Below are 21,598 nucleotides of genomic sequence, written 5' to 3'. Positions count from 1 at the left end.
CAGCTTCATCTTGCTCAACGTGGGGATCAACGTGGTGACTATGGTCAGGGCAGGATCTGTGCAGCGCGGTTGGGGGAGCCCTGGGGTCTTGAAGGGGCTGAGGTGGGAGGGCTGCTGGGGTGTGACCGGACAAGGGTTGGATTTCAGGGCTCACCCTGCTCCCGGCCTCCCCCCTCCCCTTCTTCCCTCAACTCTGGAGGCATCTGAAGAGATTCTTGCGGGCACTTTTCAATCGTATTTTCCACAAAGGTGAGTGGGCGCCGGCGTGGGTTCAGGGGATGTGGGCCTGTCCCCTTTCTTCTATCCCTGCCTTGATTCTCAGCCCCTCAGGAACCCAGGCCCTGACCCATCTCGCCTTTCCCCACAGACAAGCAAGCCAGCTGTGTAGGCAGCCATCGCATGTGCATGCGCTGCTCCGTGGATCCCAAGAACCTGTGCTCAAGAGTTTCTTCCCGCTTCTGCCATCGCCCAAGCTTCCTGCTCGGGCAGGCAAACCACCTTGACTACTGCCTGCAGCGGGGCTCGGCGGGGGCGGAGCCGGCTGCCCCCCACCCCCACCCCCACCCCCCACCCCCCCGCCGCGGGCGAGTGAAGGAGAAGGCGGGCGGAGCGGGAGGCAAAAAGCCTACAGCACCCGGTATTCCCAGGCGGTCTCCCATCCAAGTACTAACCAGGCCCGACCCTGCTTAGCTTCCGAGATCAGACGAGATCGGGCGCGTTCAGGGTGGTATGGCCGTAGACGGGGGCGGGGGCCGCGGGCTGCCTCTTGAGGCCCACTTTCGCTGGCGCTGGCGCCTTAACGCCAGCCCGGCGGCCGGCCCGCCCCGGCAGGGCCCCCTCGCCCGCCCAGGCAGGGGGAACGGAGGTCTCGGGTATCGGGCGGCGGCGGAGGGTTTGGCGACCACCTCCCAGCCCAGGGCGGCCGTGACCCAGCAAACCCTTCGGCGCTTGGCGCCCCGCCCAAGATCCCGCACGTCGCTCACAGGCACGTGGCCCCGGAGGCTTCAGGGCCCGGGGCCCGCGGTCCCTTGGGCCTCGGCCCTGCCCGCCCACGCGGCGCTAGGCGCAGCCCGGCCGCAGCCCGGGCCGGCCCTCCTGCCCGACAGCAGCTGGCCCGAAGCCACTGGGAGCCACCATTGAGTCGCCACGGCCCCTCAGCCCCGGCCAGGCCACCCTTGCCCCCACAGCCCCCGCCGAGCTCAGGACCCCGCCCCTGGTGGCCGGCAGGCCCGGGGAAGCGGCCCCTGCCCTCGATCCCGCTCCCGCACCCGGCCGCGGTGACACGCCAGAGGGGCGGGGTGGTGTGGGGGGGGGCTTTTGTCGGAGGGAGCTGTGGAGGGACACACCGGCACACAGGTGGCGGCGCCGGGGCTGGGCGCCGGTGGGGGCGGCCAGGTGCAGGTCGAGGGGCTCGCGGGCCGAAAGGACGGCAACTGGGCCCGCGGCGGAGTCTGAGTCCGGGCCAGCCGCCCCAGGAGCGTCTGGGGTGCGGCTGCCTTCCAGGGCCGCCTTCTGGCCGCCTGGCCGGCCGGGCCGGCGGGGAGCGCCCCCGCCGGCGCGCGCCGTGGTGGGAGGGGCCTGAGGAGGCGGGGCCTGCAGCGGGGCCCGGCGGGGGCGGTGCCGGCGGCCCCCGCCGCGGGCGAGTGAAGGAGAAGGCGGGCGGAGCGGGAGGCAAAAAGCCTACAGCACCCGGTATTCCCAGGCGGTCTCCCATCCAAGTACTAACCAGGCCCGACCCTGCTTAGCTTCCGAGATCAGACGAGATCGGGCGCGTTCAGGGTGGTATGGCCGTAGACGGGGGCGGGGGCCGCGGGCTGCCTCTTGAGGCCCACTTTCGCTGGCGCTGGCGCCTTAACGCCAGCCCGGCGGCCGGCCCGCCCCGGCAGGGCCCCCTCGCCCGCCCAGGCAGGGGGAACGGAGGTCTCGGGTATCGGGCGGCGGCGGAGGGTTTGGCGACCACCTCCCAGCCCAGGGCGGCCGTGACCCAGCAAACCCTTCGGCGCTTGGCGCCCCGCCCAAGATCCCGCACGTCGCTCACAGGCACGTGGCCCCGGAGGCTTCAGGGCCCGGGGCCCGCGGTCCCTTGGGCCTCGGCCCTGCCCGCCCACGCGGCGCTAGGCGCAGCCCGGCCGCAGCCCGGGCCGGCCCTCCTGCCCGACAGCAGCTGGCCCGAAGCCACTGGGAGCCACCATTGAGTCGCCACGGCCCCTCAGCCCCGGCCAGGCCACCCTTGCCCCCACAGCCCCCGCCGAGCTCAGGACCCCGCCCCTGGTGGCCGGCAGGCCCGGGGAAGCGGCCCCTGCCCTCGATCCCGCTCCCGCACCCGGCCGCGGTGACACGCCAGAGGGGCGGGGTGGTGTGGGGGGGGGCTTCTGTCGGAGGGAGCTGTGGAGGGACACACCGGCACACAGGTGGCGGCGCCGGGGCTGGGCGCCGGTGGGGGCGGCCAGGTGCAGGTCGAGGGGCTCGCGGGCCGAAAGGACGGCAACTGGGCCCGCGGCGGAGTCTGGGTCTGGAGGGCTCTGAGCCTCCATCCGCTCTGGTGCCTCGGGGCTACCGGCCCGAAGCCTGGTAGCGCGACACCCCACCGGCCCACAGACGTAGCCTCCCCAGCTGTGCTCACAGCGAGTCCAACCGCAGCCTGCACCCCTCCACGGGACACTTGGATTACTCCCGCGATCCCCACGAGGTGCGGCACCCGGCGGCCGAATGGGCTGAGATCCTGCCCTTGCGGCGCCCTGTGGCCACCTCCGCCTCCCTCACGGTACTGGCCGAGGCCTCGGACCAGCGGGCCCCGGCTCCCAGCTCAGCGCTGCTCCTCCGCCCCTCTCACCTCCTGCCCGACGTCCAGGCTACCGAGCACCCTCCACCCCCGCCCACCTTCATGCCACTCAGCCGGAACCCGGGAGGCAATGCCAACTACCAGGTGTATGACAGTCTGGTGCTGAAGCGGCAACCGCAGGAGGGCCAAGCGCGGGCCAACTCGCTGCTACCTTCCACCTCGGCCTCCAGGCCCTCTCTGCACGGGAGCCAGACTGGGAAAATGAACTTACCAGCAGCAAATGGGGGCAGGGGCAGGGGGCGGCAGGGCATGGAGAGAGGAATAAAGAGCGCCAGAGTCCAGGAAACATTGGTGGTCTGTGGCTTGGAAGCGCCACTCCTTCTGCCAGCCTGGGTCCCTGCGCTTGGCTTCCTGCAATAAGAAGCCAGTGTCCCCTTCTTGGCCTGAGGGTCCCTTTGGTTTAGTGGCCACAGTTCCGCCAGCAGGCCCCTCCTGGTCCTATACCATGCACTAAGTACATCTGCAGCTGCAGACTCCAAACCCCTGGTCTCTGGGCACCTCCTCTGTGTCTCAGCTGTCCCTGTCCACAGAGAGCCTCATACAAGAAGTTGCTTCCAAACTGGGAGGTTCCACATCTGGGCAGGTCCAGCTCCAGGCCCAGTGAAGGGCATGAAGAAGGCTGAGGCTCTGGACTCCAGCCAGGCCTTCAGCAGGCCTCTGAGGCCAAGGTCTTCCTAGTCTCAAGAGGGGCCAAGAGACGCAATGCGTCATTTGAACAAGTGAGTCAGCGGGCGGTGAGCGAATGAATGACCGCTCGAGGGGATGTATGCCGGCCACCGGGCCCTGTTTGACTGTCCAGCCTCAGCTTACCTGACCCTGGTTACCAGGGAATGCCACTCTGGGCCCTCCTTTTCATCCCCCTCCCTCACTGTGACCTCACCACCTGCCCCATTATGACCCAGTCTGGCTCCCAGTTAAAACTGGAGGGCAGGGGGCCCAGGCAGTCCTGGGACCAACGGCCATGGGTGAGCGAAACTACTACCGAGCCGAGCCGTTCACTGGCCCCATCCCCAGGAAATGCCAGGAGCAAGGATACTCAATTCTTCTGATCCCGGTCAGCTTCATCTTGCTCAACGTGGGGATCAACGTGGTGACTATGGTCAGGGCAGGATCTGTGCAGCGCGGTTGGGGGAGCCCTGGGGTCTTGAAGGGGCTGAGGTGGGAGGGCTGCTGGGGTGTGACCGGACAAGGGTTGGATTTCAGGGCTCACCCTGCTCCCGGCCTCCCCCCTCCCCTTCTTCCCTCAACTCTGGAGGCATCTGAAGAGATTCTTGCGGGCACTTTTCAATCGTATTTTCCACAAAGGTGAGTGGGCGCCGGCGTGGGTTCAGGGGATGTGGGCCTGTCCCCTTTCTTCTATCCCTGCCTTGATTCTCAGCCCCTCAGGAACCCAGGCCCTGACCCATCTCGCCTTTCCCCACAGACAAGCAAGCCAGCTGTGTAGGCAGCCATCGCATGTGCATGCGCTGCTCCGTGGATCCCAAGAACCTGTGCTCAAGAGTTTCTTCCCGCTTCTGCCATCGCCCAAGCTTCCTGCTCGGGCAGGCAAACCACCTTGACTACTGCCTGCAGCGGGGCTCGGCGGGGGCGGAGCCGGCTGCCCCCCACCCCCACCCCCACCCCCCACCCCCCCGCCGCGGGCGAGTGAAGGAGAAGGCGGGCGGAGCGGGAGGCAAAAAGCCTACAGCACCCGGTATTCCCAGGCGGTCTCCCATCCAAGTACTAACCAGGCCCGACCCTGCTTAGCTTCCGAGATCAGACGAGATCGGGCGCGTTCAGGGTGGTATGGCCGTAGACGGGGGCGGGGGCCGCGGGCTGCCTCTTGAGGCCCACTTTCGCTGGCGCTGGCGCCTTAACGCCAGCCCGGCGGCCGGCCCGCCCCGGCAGGGCCCCCTCGCCCGCCCAGGCAGGGGGAACGGAGGTCTCGGGTATCGGGCGGCGGCGGAGGGTTTGGCGACCACCTCCCAGCCCAGGGCGGCCGTGACCCAGCAAACCCTTCGGCGCTTGGCGCCCCGCCCAAGATCCCGCACGTCGCTCACAGGCACGTGGCCCCGGAGGCTTCAGGGCCCGGGGCCCGCGGTCCCTTGGGCCTCGGCCCTGCCCGCCCACGCGGCGCTAGGCGCAGCCCGGCCGCAGCCCGGGCCGGCCCTCCTGCCCGACAGCAGCTGGCCCGAAGCCACTGGGAGCCACCATTGAGTCGCCACGGCCCCTCAGCCCCGGCCAGGCCACCCTTGCCCCCACAGCCCCCGCCGAGCTCAGGACCCCGCCCCTGGTGGCCGGCAGGCCCGGGGAAGCGGCCCCTGCCCTCGATCCCGCTCCCGCACCCGGCCGCGGTGACACGCCAGAGGGGCGGGGTGGTGTGGGGGGGGGCTTTTGTCGGAGGGAGCTGTGGAGGGACACACCGGCACACAGGTGGCGGCGCCGGGGCTGGGCGCCGGTGGGGGCGGCCAGGTGCAGGTCGAGGGGCTCGCGGGCCGAAAGGACGGCAACTGGGCCCGCGGCGGAGTCTGAGTCCGGGCCAGCCGCCCCAGGAGCGTCTGGGGTGCGGCTGCCTTCCAGGGCCGCCTTCTGGCCGCCTGGCCGGCCGGGCCGGCGGGGAGCGCCCCCGCCGGCGCGCGCCGTGGTGGGAGGGGCCTGAGGAGGCGGGGCCTGCAGCGGGGCCCGGCGGGGGCGGTGCCGGCGGCCCCCGCCGCGGGCGAGTGAAGGAGAAGGCGGGCGGAGCGGGAGGCAAAAAGCCTACAGCACCCGGTATTCCCAGGCGGTCTCCCATCCAAGTACTAACCAGGCCCGACCCTGCTTAGCTTCCGAGATCAGACGAGATCGGGCGCGTTCAGGGTGGTATGGCCGTAGACGGGGGCGGGGGCCGCGGGCTGCCTCTTGAGGCCCACTTTCGCTGGCGCTGGCGCCTTAACGCCAGCCCGGCGGCCGGCCCGCCCCGGCAGGGCCCCCTCGCCCGCCCAGGCAGGGGGAACGGAGGTCTCGGGTATCGGGCGGCGGCGGAGGGTTTGGCGACCACCTCCCAGCCCAGGGCGGCCGTGACCCAGCAAACCCTTCGGCGCTTGGCGCCCCGCCCAAGATCCCGCACGTCGCTCACAGGCACGTGGCCCCGGAGGCTTCAGGGCCCGGGGCCCGCGGTCCCTTGGGCCTCGGCCCTGCCCGCCCACGCGGCGCTAGGCGCAGCCCGGCCGCAGCCCGGGCCGGCCCTCCTGCCCGACAGCAGCTGGCCCGAAGCCACTGGGAGCCACCATTGAGTCGCCACGGCCCCTCAGCCCCGGCCAGGCCACCCTTGCCCCCACAGCCCCCGCCGAGCTCAGGACCCCGCCCCTGGTGGCCGGCAGGCCCGCGGAAGCGGCCCCTGCCCTCGATCCCGCTCCCGCACCCGGCCGCGGTGACACGCCAGAGGGGCGGGGTGGTGTGGGGGGGGGCTTCTGTCGGAGGGAGCTGTGGAGGGACACACCGGCACACAGGTGGCGGCGCCGGGGCTGGGCGCCGGTGGGGGCGGCCAGGTGCAGGTCGAGGGGCTCGCGGGCCGAAAGGACGGCAACTGGGCCCGCGGCGGAGTCTGGGTCTGGAGGGCTCTGAGCCTCCATCCGCTCTGGTGCCTCGGGGCTACCGGCCCGAAGCCTGGTAGCGCGACACCCCACCGGCCCACAGACGTAGCCTCCCCAGCTGTGCTCACAGCGAGTCCAACCGCAGCCTGCACCCCTCCACGGGACACTTGGATTACTCCCGCGATCCCCACGAGGTGCGGCACCCGGCGGCCGAATGGGCTGAGATCCTGCCCTTGCGGCGCCCTGTGGCCACCTCCGCCTCCCTCACGGTACTGGCCGAGGCCTCGGACCAGCGGGCCCCGGCTCCCAGCTCAGCGCTGCTCCTCCGCCCCTCTCAACCTCCTGCCCGACGTCCAGGCTACCGAGCACCCTCCACCCCCGCCCACCTTCATGCCACTCAGCCGGAACCCGGGAGGCAATGCCAACTACCAGGTTTATGACAGTCTGGTGCTGAAGCGGCAACCGCAGGAGGGCCAAGCGCGGGCCAACTCGCTGCTACCTTCCACCTCGGCCTCCAGGCCCTCTCTGCACGGGAGCCAGACTGGGAAAATGAACTTACCAGCAGCAAATGGGGGCAGGGGCAGGGGGCGGCAGGGCATGGAGAGAGGAATAAAGAGCGCCAGAGTCCAGGAAACATTGGTGGTCTGTGGCTTGGAAGCGCCACTCCTTCTGCCAGCCTGGGTCCCTGCGCTTGGCTTCCTGCAATAAGAAGCCAGTGTCCCCTTCTTGGCCTGAGGGTCCCTTTGGTTTAGTGGCCACAGTTCCGCCAGCAGGCCCCTCCTGGTCCTATACCATGCACTAAGTACATCTGCAGCTGCAGACTCCAAACCCCTGGTCTCTGGGCACCTCCTCTGTGTCTCAGCTGTCCCTGTCCACAGAGAGCCTCATACAAGAAGTTGCTTCCAAACTGGGAGGTTCCACATCTGGGCAGGTCCAGCTCCAGGCCCAGTGAAGGGCATGAAGAAGGCTGAGGCTCTGGACTCCAGCCAGGCCTTCAGCAGGCCTCTGAGGCCAAGGTCTTCCTAGTCTCAAGAGGGGCCAAGAGACGCAATGCGTCATTTGAACAAGTGAGTCAGCGGGCGGTGAGCGAATGAATGACCGCTCGAGGGGATGTATGCCGGCCACCGGGCCCTGTTTGACTGTCCAGCCTCAGCTTACCTGACCCTGGTTACCAGGGAATGCCACTCTGGGCCCTCCTTTTCATCCCCCTCCCTCACTGTGACCTCACCACCTGCCCCATTATGACCCAGTCTGGCTCCCAGTTAAAACTGGAGGGCAGGGGGCCCAGGCAGTCCTGGGACCAACGGCCATGGGTGAGCGAAACTACTACCGAGCCGAGCCGTTCACTGGCCCCATCCCCAGGAAATGCCAGGAGCAAGGATACTCAATTCTTCTGATCCCGGTCAGCTTCATCTTGCTCAACGTGGGGATCAACGTGGTGACTATGGTCAGGGCAGGATCTGTGCAGCGCGGTTGGGGGAGCCCTGGGGTCTTGAAGGGGCTGAGGTGGGAGGGCTGCTGGGGTGTGACCGGACAAGGGTTGGATTTCAGGGCTCACCCTGCTCCCGGCCTCCCCCCTCCCCTTCTTCCCTCAACTCTGGAGGCATCTGAAGAGATTCTTGCGGGCACTTTTCAATCGTATTTTCCACAAAGGTGAGTGGGTGCCGGCGTGGGTTCAGGGGATGTGGGCCTGTCCCCTTTCTTCTATCCCTGCCTTGATTCTCAGCCCCTCAGGAACCCAGGCCCTGACCCATCTCGCCTTTCCCCACAGACAAGCAAGCCAGCTGTGTAGGCAGCCATCGCATGTGCATGCGCTGCTCCGTGGATCCCAAGAACCTGTGCTCAAGAGTTTCTTCCCGCTTCTGCCATCGCCCAAGCTTCCTGCTCGGGCAGGCAAACCACCTTGACTACTGCCTGCAGCGGGGCTCGGCGGGGGCGGAGCCGGCTGCCCCCCACCCCCACCCCCACCCCCCACCCCCCCGCCGCGGGCGAGTGAAGGAGAAGGCGGGCGGAGCGGGAGGCAAAAAGCCTACAGCACCCGGTATTCCCAGGCGGTCTCCCATCCAAGTACTAACCAGGCCCGACCCTGCTTAGCTTCCGAGATCAGACGAGATCGGGCGCGTTCAGGGTGGTATGGCCGTAGACGGGGGCGGGGGCCGCGGGCTGCCTCTTGAGGCCCACTTTCGCTGGCGCTGGCGCCTTAACGCCAGCCCGGCGGCCGGCCCGCCCCGGCAGGGCCCCCTCGCCCGCCCAGGCAGGGGGAACGGAGGTCTCGGGTATCGGGCGGCGGCGGAGGGTTTGGCGACCACCTCCCAGCCCAGGGCGGCCGTGACCCAGCAAACCCTTCGGCGCTTGGCGCCCCGCCCAAGATCCCGCACGTCGCTCACAGGCACGTGGCCCCGGAGGCTTCAGGGCCCGGGGCCCGCGGTCCCTTGGGCCTCGGCCCTGCCCGCCCACGCGGCGCTAGGCGCAGCCCGGCCGCAGCCCGGGCCGGCCCTCCTGCCCGACAGCAGCTGGCCCGAAGCCACTGGGAGCCACCATTGAGTCGCCACGGCCCCTCAGCCCCGGCCAGGCCACCCTTGCCCCCACAGCCCCCGCCGAGCTCAGGACCCCGCCCCTGGTGGCCGGCAGGCCCGGGGAAGCGGCCCCTGCCCTCGATCCCGCTCCCGCACCCGGCCGCGGTGACACGCCAGAGGGGCGGGGTGGTGTGGGGGGGGGCTTTTGTCGGAGGGAGCTGTGGAGGGACACACCGGCACACAGGTGGCGGCGCCGGGGCTGGGCGCCGGTGGGGGCGGCCAGGTGCAGGTCGAGGGGCTCGCGGGCCGAAAGGACGGCAACTGGGCCCGCGGCGGAGTCTGAGTCCGGGCCAGCCGCCCCAGGAGCGTCTGGGGTGCGGCTGCCTTCCAGGGCCGCCTTCTGGCCGCCTGGCCGGCCGGGCCGGCGGGGAGCGCCCCCGCCGGCGCGCGCCGTGGTGGGAGGGGCCTGAGGAGGCGGGGCCTGCAGCGGGGCCCGGCGGGGGCGGTGCCGGCGGCCCCCGCCGCGGGCGAGTGAAGGAGAAGGCGGGCGGAGCGGGAGGCAAAAAGCCTACAGCACCCGGTATTCCCAGGCGGTCTCCCATCCAAGTACTAACCAGGCCCGACCCTGCTTAGCTTCCGAGATCAGACGAGATCGGGCGCGTTCAGGGTGGTATGGCCGTAGACGGGGGCGGGGGCCGCGGGCTGCCTCTTGAGGCCCACTTTCGCTGGCGCTGGCGCCTTAACGCCAGCCCGGCGGCCGGCCCGCCCCGGCAGGGCCCCCTCGCCCGCCCAGGCAGGGGGAACGGAGGTCTCGGGTATCGGGCGGCGGCGGAGGGTTTGGCGACCACCTCCCAGCCCAGGGCGGCCGTGACCCAGCAAACCCTTCGGCGCTTGGCGCCCCGCCCAAGATCCCGCACGTCGCTCACAGGCACGTGGCCCCGGAGGCTTCAGGGCCCGGGGCCCGCGGTCCCTTGGGCCTCGGCCCTGCCCGCCCACGCGGCGCTAGGCGCAGCCCGGCCGCAGCCCGGGCCGGCCCTCCTGCCCGACAGCAGCTGGCCCGAAGCCACTGGGAGCCACCATTGAGTCGCCACGGCCCCTCAGCCCCGGCCAGGCCACCCTTGCCCCCACAGCCCCCGCCGAGCTCAGGACCCCGCCCCTGTTGGCCGGCAGGCCCGGGGAAGCGGCCCCTGCCCTCGATCCCGCTCCCGCACCCGGCCGCGGTGACACGCCAGAGGGGCGGGGTGGTGTGGGGGGGGCTTCTGTCGGAGGGAGCTGTGGAGGGACACACCGGCACACAGGTGGCGGCGCCGGGGCTGGGCGCCGGTGGGGGCGGCCAGGTGCAGGTCGAGGGGCTCGCGGGCCGAAAGGACGGCAACTGGGCCCGCGGCGGAGTCTGGGTCTGGAGGGCTCTGAGCCTCCATCCGCTCTGGTGCCTCGGGGCTACCGGCCCGAAGCCTGGTAGCGCGACACCCCACCGGCCCACAGACGTAGCCTCCCCAGCTGTGCTCACAGCGAGTCCAACCGCAGCCCGCACCCCTCCACGGGACACTTGGATTACTCCCGCGATCCCCACGAGGTGCGGCACCCGGCGGCCGAATGGGCTGAGATCCTGCCCTTGCGGCGCCCTGTGGCCACCTCCGCCTCCCTCACGGTACTGGCCGAGGCCTCGGACCAGCGGGCCCCGGCTCCCAGCTCAGCGCTGCTCCTCCGCCCCTCTCACCTCCTGCCCGACGTCCAGGCTACCGAGCACCCTCCACCCCCGCCCACCTTCATGCCACTCAGCCGGAACCCGGGAGGCAATGCCAACTACCAGGTTTATGACAGTCTGGTGCTGAAGCGGCAACCGCAGGAGGGCCAAGCGCGGGCCAACTCGCTGCTACCTTCCACCTCGGCCTCCAGGCCCTCTCTGCACGGGAGCCAGACTGGGAAAATGAACTTACCAGCAGCAAATGGGGGCAGGGGCAGGGGGCGGCAGGGCATGGAGAGAGGAATAAAGAGCGCCAGAGTCCAGGAAACATTGGTGGTCTGTGGCTTGGAAGCGCCACTCCTTCTGCCAGCCTGGGTCCCTGCGCTTGGCTTCCTGCAATAAGAAGCCAGTGTCCCCTTCTTGGCCTGAGGGTCCCTTTGGTTTAGTGGCCACAGTTCCGCCAGCAGGCCCCTCCTGGTCCTATACCATGCACTAAGTACATCTGCAGCTGCAGACTCCAAACCCCTGGTCTCTGGGCACCTCCTCTGTGTCTCAGCTGTCCCTGTCCACAGAGAGCCTCATACAAGAAGTTGCTTCCAAACTGGGAGGTTCCACATCTGGGCAGGTCCAGCTCCAGGCCCAGTGAAGGGCATGAAGAAGGCTGAGGCTCTGGACTCCAGCCAGGCCTTCAGCAGGCCTCTGAGGCCAAGGTCTTCCTAGTCTCAAGAGGGGCCAAGAGACGCAATGCGTCATTTGAACAAGTGAGTCAGCGGGCGGTGAGCGAATGAATGACCGCTCGAGGGGATGTATGCCGGCCACCGGGCCCTGTTTGACTGTCCAGCCTCAGCTTACCTGACCCTGGTTACCAGGGAATGCCACTCTGGGCCCTCCTTTTCATCCCCCTCCCTCACTGTGACCTCACCACCTGCCCCATTATGACCCAGTCTGGCTCCCAGTTAAAACTGGAGGGCAGGGGGCCCAGGCAGTCCTGGGACCAACGGCCATGGGTGAGCGAAACTACTACCGAGCCGAGCCGTTCACTGGCCCCATCCCCAGGAAATGCCAGGAGCAAGGATACTCAATTCTTCTGATCCCGGTCAGCTTCATCTTGCTCAACGTGGGGATCAACGTGGTGACTATGGTCAGGGCAGGATCTGTGCAGCGCGGTTGGGGGAGCCCTGGGGTCTTGAAGGGGCTGAGGTGGGAGGGCTGCTGGGGTGTGACCGGACAAGGGTTGGATTTCAGGGCTCACCCTGCTCCCGGCCTCCCCCCTCCCCTTCTTCCCTCAACTCTGGAGGCATCTGAAGAGATTCTTGCGGGCACTTTTCAATCGTATTTTCCACAAAGGTGAGTGGGCGCCGGCGTGGGTTCAGGGGATGTGGGCCTGTCCCCTTTCTTCTATCCCTGCCTTGATTCTCAGCCCCTCAGGAACCCAGGCCCTGACCCATCTCGCCTTTCCCCACAGACAAGCAAGCCAGCTGTGTAGGCAGCCATCGCATGTGCATGCGCTGCTCCGTGGATCCCAAGAACCTGTGCTCAAGAGTTTCTTCCCGCTTCTGCCATCGCCCAAGCTTCCTGCTCGGGCAGGCAAACCACCTTGACTACTGCCTGCAGCGGGGCTCGGCGGGGGCGGAGCCGGCTGCCCCCCACCCCCACCCCCACCCCCCACCCCCCCGCCGCGGGCGAGTGAAGGAGAAGGCGGGCGGAGCGGGAGGCAAAAAGCCTACAGCACCCGGTATTCCCAGGCGGTCTCCCATCCAAGTACTAACCAGGCCCGACCCTGCTTAGCTTCCGAGATCAGACGAGATCGGGCGCGTTCAGGGTGGTATGGCCGTAGACGGGGGCGGGGGCCGCGGGCTGCCTCTTGAGGCCCACTTTCGCTGGCGCTGGCGCCTTAACGCCAGCCCGGCGGCCGGCCCGCCCCGGCAGGGCCCCCTCGCCCGCCCAGGCAGGGGGAACGGAGGTCTCGGGTATCGGGCGGCGGCGGAGGGTTTGGCGACCACCTCCCAGCCCAGGGCGGCCGTGACCCAGCAAACCCTTCGGCGCTTGGCGCCCCGCCCAAGATCCCGCACGTCGCTCACAGGCACGTGGCCCCGGAGGCTTCAGGGCCCGGGGCCCGCGGTCCCTTGGGCCTCGGCCCTGCCCGCCCACGCGGCGCTAGGCGCAGCCCGGCCGCAGCCCGGGCCGGCCCTCCTGCCCGACAGCAGCTGGCCCGAAGCCACTGGGAGCCACCATTGAGTCGCCACGGCCCCTCAGCCCCGGCCAGGCCACCCTTGCCCCCACAGCCCCCGCCGAGCTCAGGACCCCGCCCCTGGTGGCCGGCAGGCCCGGGGAAGCGGCCCCTGCCCTCGATCCCGCTCCCGCACCCGGCCGCGGTGACACGCCAGAGGGGCGGGGTGGTGTGGGGGGGGGCTTTTGTCGGAGGGAGCTGTGGAGGGACACACCGGCACACAGGTGGCGGCGCCGGGGCTGGGCGCCGGTGGGGGCGGCCAGGTGCAGGTCGAGGGGCTCGCGGGCCGAAAGGACGGCAACTGGGCCCGCGGCGGAGTCTGAGTCCGGGCCAGCCGCCCCAGGAGCGTCTGGGGTGCGGCTGCCTTCCAGGGCCGCCTTCTGGCCGCCTGGCCGGCCGGGCCGGCGGGGAGCGCCCCCGCCGGCGCGCGCCGTGGTGGGAGGGGCCTGAGGAGGCGGGGCCTGCAGCGGGGCCCGGCGGGGGCGGTGCCGGCGGCCCCCGCCGCGGGCGAGTGAAGGAGAAGGCGGGCGGAGCGGGAGGCAAAAAGCCTACAGCACCCGGTATTCCCAGGCGGTCTCCCATCCAAGTACTAACCAGGCCCGACCCTGCTTAGCTTCCGAGATCAGACGAGATCGGGCGCGTTCAGGGTGGTATGGCCGTAGACGGGGGCGGGGGCCGCGGGCTGCCTCTTGAGGCCCACTTTCGCTGGCGCTGGCGCCTTAACGCCAGCCCGGCGGCCGGCCCGCCCCGGCAGGGCCCCCTCGCCCGCCCAGGCAGGGGGAACGGAGGTCTCGGGTATCGGGCGGCGGCGGAGGGTTTGGCGACCACCTCCCAGCCCAGGGCGGCCGTGACCCAGCAAACCCTTCGGCGCTTGGCGCCCCGCCCAAGATCCCGCACGTCGCTCACAGGCACGTGGCCCCGGAGGCTTCAGGGCCCGGGGCCCGCGGTCCCTTGGGCCTCGGCCCTGCCCGCCCACGCGGCGCTAGGCGCAGCCCGGCCGCAGCCCGGGCCGGCCCTCCTGCCCGACAGCAGCTGGCCCGAAGCCACTGGGAGCCACCATTGAGTCGCCACGGCCCCTCAGCCCCGGCCAGGCCACCCTTGCCCCCACAGCCCCCGCCGAGCTCAGGACCCCGCCCCTGGTGGCCGGCAGGCCCGGGGAAGCGGCCCCTGCCCTCGATCCCGCTCCCGCACCCGGCCGCGGTGACACGCCAGAGGGGCGGGGTGGTGTGGGGGGGGGCTTTTGTCGGAGGGAGCTGTGGAGGGACACACCGGCACACAGGTGGCGGCGCCGGGGCTGGGCGCCGGTGGGGGCGGCCAGGTGCAGGTCGAGGGGCTCGCGGGCCGAAAGGACGGCAACTGGGCCCGCGGCGGAGTCTGAGTCCGGGCCAGCCGCCCCAGGAGCGTCTGGGGTGCGGCTGCCTTCCAGGGCCGCCTTCTGGCCGCCTGGCCGGCCGGGCCGGCGGGGAGCGCCCCCGCCGGCGCGCGCCGTGGTGGGAGGGGCCTGAGGAGGCGGGGCCTGCAGCGGGGCCCGGCGGGGGCGGTGCCGGCGGCCCCCGCCGCGGGCGAGTGAAGGAGAAGGCGGGCGGAGCGGGAGGCAAAAAGCCTACAGCACCCGGTATTCCCAGGCGGTCTCCCATCCAAGTACTAACCAGGCCCGACCCTGCTTAGCTTCCGAGATCAGACGAGATCGGGCGCGTTCAGGGTGGTATGGCCGTAGACGGGGGCGGGGGCCGCGGGCTGCCTCTTGAGGCCCACTTTCGCTGGCGCTGGCGCCTTAACGCCAGCCCGGCGGCCGGCCCGCCCCGGCAGGGCCCCCTCGCCCGCCCAGGCAGGGGGAACGGAGGTCTCGGGTATCGGGCGGCGGCGGAGGGTTTGGCGACCACCTCCCAGCCCAGGGCGGCCGTGACCCAGCAAACCCTTCGGCGCTTGGCGCCCCGCCCAAGATCCCGCACGTCGCTCACAGGCACGTGGCCCCGGAGGCTTCAGGGCCCGGGGCCCGCGGTCCCTTGGGCCTCGGCCCTGCCCGCCCACGCGGCGCTAGGCGCAGCCCGGCCGCAGCCCGGGCCGGCCCTCCTGCCCGACAGCAGCTGGCCCGAAGCCACTGGGAGCCACCATTGAGTCGCCACGGCCCCTCAGCCCCGGCCAGGCCACCCTTGCCCCCACAGCCCCCGCCGAGCTCAGGACCCCGCCCCTGGTGGCCGGCAGGCCCGGGGAAGCGGCCCCTGCCCTCGATCCCGCTCCCGCACCCGGCCGCGGTGACACGCCAGAGGGGCGGGGTGGTGTGGGGGGGGCTTCTGTCGGAGGGAGCTGTGGAGGGACACACCGGCACACAGGTGGCGGCGCCGGGGCTGGGCGCCGGTGGGGGCGGCCAGGTGCAGGTCGAGGGGCTCGCGGGCCGAAAGGATGGCAACTGGGCCCGCGGCGGAGTCTGGGTCTGGAGGGCTCTGAGCCTCCATCCGCTCTGGTGCCTCGGGGCTACCGGCCCGAAGCCTGGTAGCGCGACACCCCACCGGCCCACAGACGTAGCCTCCCCAGCTGTGCTCACAGCGAGTCCAACCGCAGCCCGCACCCCTCCACGGGACACTTGGATTACTCCCGCGATCCCCACGAGGTGCGGCACCCGGCGGCCGAATGGGCTGAGATCCTGCCCTTGCGGCGCCCTGTGGCCACCTCCGCCTCCCTCACGGTACTGGCCGAGGCCTCGGACCAGCGGGCCCCGGCTCCCAGCTCAGCGCTGCTCCTCCGCCCCTCTCACCTCCTGCCCGACGTCCAGGCTACCGAGCACCCTCCACCCCCGCCCACCTTCATGCCACTCAGCCGGAACCCGGGAGGCAATGCCAACTACCAGGTTTATGACAGTCTGGTGCTGAAGCGGCAACCGCAGGAGGGCCAAGCGCGGGCCAACTCGCTGCTACCTTCCACCTCGGCCTCCAGGCCCTCTCTGCACGGGAGCCAGACTGGGAAAATGAACTTACCAGCAGCAAATGGGGGCAGGGGCAGGGGGCGGCAGGGCATGGAGAGAGGAATAAAGAGCGCCAGAGTCCAGGAAACATTGGTGGTCTGTGGCTTGGAAGCGCCACTCCTTCTGCCAGCCTGGGTCCCTGCGCTTGGCTTCCTGCAATAAGAAGCCAGTGTCCCCTTCTTGGCCTGAGGGTCCCTTTGGTTTAGTGGCCACAGTTCCGCCAGCAGGCCCCTCCTGGTCCTATACCATGCACTAAGTACATCTGCAGCTGCAGACTCCAAACCCCTGGTCTCTGGGCACCTCCTCTGTGTCTCAGCTGTCCCTGTCCACAGAGAGCCTCATACAAGAAGTTGCTTCCAAACTGGGAGGTTCCACATCTGGGCAGGTCCAGCTCCAGGCCCAGTGAAGGGCATGAAGAAGGCTGAGGCTCTGGACTCCAGCCAGGCCTTCAGCAGGCCTCTGAGGCCAAGGTCTTCCTAGTCTCAAGAGGGGCCAAGAGACGCAATGCGTCATTTGAACAAGTGAGTCAGCGGGCGGTGAGCGAATGAATGACCGCTCGAGGGGATGTATGCCGGCCACCGGGCCCTGTTTGACTGTCCAGCCTCAGCTTACCTGACCCTGGTTACCAGGGAATGCCACTCTGGGCCCTCCTTTTCATCCCCCTCCCTCACTGTGACCTCACCACCTGCCCCATTATGACCCAGTCTGGCTCCCAGTTAAAACTGGAGGGCAGGGGGCCCAGGCAGTCCTGGGACCAACGGCCATGGGTGAGCGAAACTACTACCGAGCCGAGCCGTTCACTGGCCCCATCCCCAGGAAATGCCAGGAGCAAGGATACTCAATTCTTCTGATCCCGGTCAGCTTCATCTTGCTCAACGTGGGGATCAACGTGGTGACTATGGTCAGGGCAGGATCTGTGCAGCGCGGTTGGGGGAGCCCTGGGGTCTTGAAGGGGCTGAGGTGGGAGGGCTGCTGGGGTGTGACCGGACAAGGGTTGGATTTCAGGGCTCACCCTGCTCCCGGCCTCCCCCCTCCCCTTCTTCCCTCAACTCTGGAGGCATCTGAAGAGATTCTTGCGGGCACTTTTCAATCGTATTTTCCACAAAGGTGAGTGGGCGCCGGCGTGGGTTCAGGGGATGTGGGCCTGTCCCCTTTCTTCTATCCCTGCCTTGATTCTCAGCCCCTCAGGAACCCAGGCCCTGACCCATCTCGCCTTTCCCCACAGACAAGCAAGCCAGCTGTGTAGGCAGCCATCGCATGTGCATGCGCTGCTCCGTGGATCCCAAGAACCTGTGCTCAAGAGTTTCTTCCCGCTTCTGCCATCGCCCAAGCTTCCTGCTCGGGCAGGCAAACCACCTTGACTACTGCCTGCAGCGGGGCTCGGCGGGGGCGGAGCCGGCTGCCCCCCACCCCCACCCCCACCCCCCACCCCCCCGCCGCGGGCGAGTGAAGGAGAAGGCGGGCGGAGCGGGAGGCAAAAAGCCTACAGCACCCGGTATTCCCAGGCGGTCTCCCATCCAAGTACTAACCAGGCCCGACCCTGCTTAGCTTCCGAGATCAGACGAGATCGGGCGCGTTCAGGGTGGTATGGCCGTAGACGGGGGCGGGGGCCGCGGGCTGCCTCTTGAGGCCCACTTTCGCTGGCGCTGGCGCCTTAACGCCAGCCCGGCGGCCGGCCCGCCCCGGCAGGGCCCCCTCGCCCGCCCAGGCAGGGGGAACGGAGGTCTCGGGTATCGGGCGGCGGCGGAGGGTTTGGCGACCACCTCCCAGCCCAGGGCGGCCGTGACCCAGCAAACCCTTCGGCGCTTGGCGCCCCGCCCAAGATCCCGCACGTCGCTCACAGGCACGTGGCCCCGGAGGCTTCAGGGCCCGGGGCCCGCGGTCCCTTGGGCCTCGGCCCTGCCCGCCCACGCGGCGCTAGGCGCAGCCCGGCCGCAGCCCGGGCCGGCCCTCCTGCCCGACAGCAGCTGGCCCGAAGCCACTGGGAGCCACCATTGAGTCGCCACGGCCCCTCAGCCCCGGCCAGGCCACCCTTGCCCCCACAGCCCCCGCCGAGCTCAGGACCCCGCCCCTGGTGGCCGGCAGGCCCGGGGAAGCGGCCCCTGCCCTCGATCCCGCTCCCGCACCCGGCCGCGGTGACACGCCAGAGGGGCGGGGTGGTGTGGGGGGGGGCTTTTGTCGGAGGGAGCTGTGGAGGGACACACCGGCACACAGGTGGCGGCGCCGGGGCTGGGCGCCGGTGGGGGCGGCCAGGTGCAGGTCGAGGGGCTCGCGGGCCGAAAGGACGGCAACTGGGCCCGCGGCGGAGTCTGAGTCCGGGCCAGCCGCCCCAGGAGCGTCTGGGGTGCGGCTGCCTTCCAGGGCCGCCTTCTGGCCGCCTGGCCGGCCGGGCCGGCGGGGAGCGCCCCCGCCGGCGCGCGCCGTGGTGGGAGGGGCCTGAGGAGGCGGGGCCTGCAGCGGGGCCCGGCGGGGGCGGTGCCGGCGGCCCCCGCCGCGGGCGAGTGAAGGAGAAGGCGGGCGGAGCGGGAGGCAAAAAGCCTACAGCACCCGGTATTCCCAGGCGGTCTCCCATCCAAGTACTAACCAGGCCCGACCCTGCTTAGCTTCCGAGATCAGACGAGATCGGGCGCGTTCAGGGTGGTATGGCCGTAGACGGGGGCGGGGGCCGCGGGCTGCCTCTTGAGGCCCACTTTCGCTGGCGCTGGCGCCTTAACGCCAGCCCGGCGGCCGGCCCGCCCCGGCAGGGCCCCCTCGCCCGCCCAGGCAGGGGGAACGGAGGTCTCGGGTATCGGGCGGCGGCGGAGGGTTTGGCGACCACCTCCCAGCCCAGGGCGGCCGTGACCCAGCAAACCCTTCGGCGCTTGGCGCCCCGCCCAAGATCCCGCACGTCGCTCACAGGCACGTGGCCCCGGAGGCTTCAGGGCCCGGGGCCCGCGGTCCCTTGGGCCTCGGCCCTGCCCGCCCACGCGGCGCTAGGCGCAGCCCGGCCGCAGCCCGGGCCGGCCCTCCTGCCCGACAGCAGCTGGCCCGAAGCCACTGGGAGCCACCATTGAGTCGCCACGGCCCCTCAGCCCCGGCCAGGCCACCCTTGCCCCCACAGCCCCCGCCGAGCTCAGGACCCCGCCCCTGGTGGCCGGCAGGCCCGCGGAAGCGGCCCCTGCCCTCGATCCCGCTCCCGCACCCGGCCGCGGTGACACGCCAGAGGGGCGGGGTGGTGTGGGGGGGGGCTTCTGTCGGAGGGAGCTGTGGAGGGACACACCGGCACACAGGTGGCGGCGCCGGGGCTGGGCGCCGGTGGGGGCGGCCAGGTGCAGGTCGAGGGGCTCGCGGGCCGAAAGGACGGCAACTGGGCCCGCGGCGGAGTCTGGGTCTGGAGGGCTCTGAGCCTCCATCCGCTCTGGTGCCTCGGGGCTACCGGCCCGAAGCCTGGTAGCGCGACACCCCACCGGCCCACAGACGTAGCCTCCCCAGCTGTGCTCACAGCGAGTCCAACCGCAGCCTGCACCCCTCCACGGGACACTTGGATTACTCCCGCGATCCCCACGAGGTGCGGCACCCGGCGGCCGAATGGGCTGAGATCCTGCCCTTGCGGCGCCCTGTGGCCACCTCCGCCTCCCTCACGGTACTGGCCGAGGCCTCGGACCAGCGGGCCCCGGCTCCCAGCTCAGCGCTGCTCCTCCGCCCCTCTCACCTCCTGCCCGACGTCCAGGCTACCGAGCACCCTCCACCCCCGCCCACCTTCATGCCACTCAGCCGGAACCCGGGAGGCAATGCCAACTACCAGGTGTATGACAGTCTGGTGCTGAAGCGGCAACCGCAGGAGGGCCAAGCGCGGGCCAACTCGCTGCTACCTTCCACCTCGGCCTCCAGGCCCTCTCTGCACGGGAGCCAGACTGGGAAAATGAACTTACCAGCAGCAAATGGGGGCAGGGGCAGGGGGCGGCAGGGCATGGAGAGAGGAATAAAGAGCACCAGAGTCCAGGAAACATTGGTGGTCTGTGGCTTGGAAGCGCCACTCCTTCTGCCAGCCTGGGTCCCTGCGCTTGGCTTCCTGCAATAAGAAGCCAGTGTCCCCTTCTTGGCCTGAGGGTCCCTTTGGTTTAGTGGCCACAGTTCCGCCAGCAGGCCCCTCCTGGTCCTATACCATGCACTAAGTACATCTGCAGCTGCAGACTCCAAACCCCTGGTCTCTGGGCACCTCCTCTGTGTCTCAGCTGTCCCTGTCCACAGAGAGCCTCATACAAGAAGTTGCTTCCAAACTGGGAGGTTCCACATCTGGGCAGGTCCAGCTCCAGGCCCAGTGAAGGGCATGAAGAAGGCTGAGGCTCTGGACTCCAGCCAGGCCTTCAGCAGGCCTCTGAGGCCAAGGTCTTCCTAGTCTCAAGAGGGGCCAAGAGACGCAATGCGTCATTTGAACAAGTGAGTCAGCGGGCGGTGAGCGAATGAATGACCGCTCGAGGGGATGTATGCCGGCCACCGGGCCCTGTTTGACTGTCCAGCCTCAGCTTACCTGACCCTGGTTACCAGGGAATGCCACTCTGGGCCCTCCTTTTCATCCCCCTCCCTCACTGTGACCTCACCACCTGCCCCATTATGACCCAGTCTGGCTCCCAGTTAAAACTGGAGGGCAGGGGGCCCAGGCAGTCCTGGGACCAACGGCCATGGGTGAGCGAAACTACTACCGAGCCGAGCCGTTCACTGGCCCCATCCCCAGGAAATGCCAGGAGCAAGGATACTCAATTCTTCTGATCCCGGTCAGCTTCATCTTGCTCAACGTGGGGATCAACGTGGTGACTATGGTCAGGGCAGGATCTGTGCAGCGCGGTTGGGGGAGCCCTGGGGTCTTGAAGGGGCTGAGGTGGGAGGGCTGCTGGGGTGTGACCGGACAAGGGTTGGATTTCAGGGCTCACCCTGCTCCCGGCCTCCCCCCTCCCCTTCTTCCCTCAACTCTGGAGGCATCTGAAGAGATTCTTGCGGGCACTTTTCAATCGTATTTTCCACAAAGGTGAGTGGGCGCCGGCGTGGGTTCAGGGGATGTGGGCCTGTCCCCTTTCTTCTATCCCTGCCTTGATTCTCAGCCCCTCAGGAACCCAGGCCCTGACCCATCTCGCCTTTCCCCACAGACAAGCAAGCCAGCTGTGTAGGCAGCCATCGCATGTGCATGCGCTGCTCCGTGGATCCCAAGAACCTGTGCTCAAGAGTTTCTTCCCGCTTCTGCCATCGCCCAAGCTTCCTGCTCGGGCAGGCAAACCACCTTGACTACTGCCTGCAGCGGGGCTCGGCGGGGGCGGAGCCGGCTGCCCCCCACCCCCACCCCCACCCCCCACCCCCCCGCCGCGGGCGAGTGAAGGAGAAGGCGGGCGGAGCGGGAGGCAAAAAGCCTACAGCACCCGGTATTCCCAGGCGGTCTCCCATCCAAGTACTAACCAGGCCCGACCCTGCTTAGCTTCCGAGATCAGACGAGATCGGGCGCGTTCAGGGTGGTATGGCCGTAGACGGGGGCGGGGGCCGCGGGCTGCCTCTTGAGGCCCACTTTCGCTGGCGCTGGCGCCTTAACGCCAGCCCGGCGGCCGGCCCGCCCCGGCAGGGCCCCCTCGCCCGCCCAGGCAGGGGGAACGGAGGTCTCGGGTATCGGGCGGCGGCGGAGGGTTTGGCGACCACCTCCCAGCCCAGGGCGGCCGTGACCCAGCAAACCCTTCGGCGCTTGGCGCCCCGCCCAAGATCCCGCACGTCGCTCACAGGCACGTGGCCCCGGAGGCTTCAGGGCCCGGGGCCCGCGGTCCCTTGGGCCTCGGCCCTGCCCGCCCACG

The 21,598-nt window shown here is 69.8% G+C and overlaps 12 non-coding genes across 12 annotated transcripts; all 12 read right to left on the bottom strand.

Moving 5' to 3' along the window:
• Nucleotides 1-622: 622 nt before the first annotated feature.
• LOC132512099 (5S ribosomal RNA) lies at nucleotides 623-741 on the bottom strand. Its single transcript, XR_009537836.1, has one exon. It is a non-coding gene; the product is annotated as a 5S ribosomal RNA (ribosomal RNA).
• A 936-nt stretch (nucleotides 742-1,677) lies between these two features.
• LOC132512097 (5S ribosomal RNA) lies at nucleotides 1,678-1,796 on the bottom strand. The gene has a single exon (XR_009537835.1). It is a non-coding gene; the product is annotated as a 5S ribosomal RNA (ribosomal RNA).
• A 2,724-nt stretch (nucleotides 1,797-4,520) lies between these two features.
• LOC132512095 (5S ribosomal RNA) lies at nucleotides 4,521-4,639 on the bottom strand. The gene has a single exon (XR_009537833.1). It is a non-coding gene; the product is annotated as a 5S ribosomal RNA (ribosomal RNA).
• Nucleotides 4,640-5,575: 936 nt separating this feature from the next.
• On the bottom strand, nucleotides 5,576-5,694 carry LOC132512094 (5S ribosomal RNA). Its single transcript, XR_009537832.1, has one exon. It is a non-coding gene; the product is annotated as a 5S ribosomal RNA (ribosomal RNA).
• Nucleotides 5,695-8,419: 2,725 nt separating this feature from the next.
• On the bottom strand, nucleotides 8,420-8,538 carry LOC132512093 (5S ribosomal RNA). Its single transcript, XR_009537831.1, has one exon. It is a non-coding gene; the product is annotated as a 5S ribosomal RNA (ribosomal RNA).
• Nucleotides 8,539-9,474: 936 nt separating this feature from the next.
• On the bottom strand, nucleotides 9,475-9,593 carry LOC132512092 (5S ribosomal RNA). Its single transcript, XR_009537830.1, has one exon. It is a non-coding gene; the product is annotated as a 5S ribosomal RNA (ribosomal RNA).
• A 2,723-nt stretch (nucleotides 9,594-12,316) lies between these two features.
• Nucleotides 12,317-12,435, bottom strand: LOC132512091 (5S ribosomal RNA). Its single transcript, XR_009537829.1, has one exon. It is a non-coding gene; the product is annotated as a 5S ribosomal RNA (ribosomal RNA).
• Nucleotides 12,436-13,371: 936 nt separating this feature from the next.
• LOC132512479 (5S ribosomal RNA) lies at nucleotides 13,372-13,490 on the bottom strand. Its single transcript, XR_009538205.1, has one exon. It is a non-coding gene; the product is annotated as a 5S ribosomal RNA (ribosomal RNA).
• Nucleotides 13,491-14,426: 936 nt separating this feature from the next.
• Nucleotides 14,427-14,545, bottom strand: LOC132512478 (5S ribosomal RNA). The gene has a single exon (XR_009538204.1). It is a non-coding gene; the product is annotated as a 5S ribosomal RNA (ribosomal RNA).
• Nucleotides 14,546-17,268: 2,723 nt separating this feature from the next.
• Nucleotides 17,269-17,387, bottom strand: LOC132512476 (5S ribosomal RNA). The gene has a single exon (XR_009538203.1). It is a non-coding gene; the product is annotated as a 5S ribosomal RNA (ribosomal RNA).
• Nucleotides 17,388-18,323: 936 nt separating this feature from the next.
• LOC132512475 (5S ribosomal RNA) lies at nucleotides 18,324-18,442 on the bottom strand. The gene has a single exon (XR_009538202.1). It is a non-coding gene; the product is annotated as a 5S ribosomal RNA (ribosomal RNA).
• Nucleotides 18,443-21,166: 2,724 nt separating this feature from the next.
• LOC132512474 (5S ribosomal RNA) lies at nucleotides 21,167-21,285 on the bottom strand. The gene has a single exon (XR_009538201.1). It is a non-coding gene; the product is annotated as a 5S ribosomal RNA (ribosomal RNA).
• Between the last annotated feature and the right edge of the window lie 313 nt (nucleotides 21,286-21,598).

Source organism: Lagenorhynchus albirostris, chromosome 20, assembly GCF_949774975.1.
Source record: "Lagenorhynchus albirostris chromosome 20, mLagAlb1.1, whole genome shotgun sequence".
Lineage (NCBI taxonomy): Eukaryota > Metazoa > Chordata > Mammalia > Artiodactyla > Delphinidae > Lagenorhynchus > Lagenorhynchus albirostris.
This window is presented reverse-complemented; position numbering and strand designations above follow the sequence as displayed.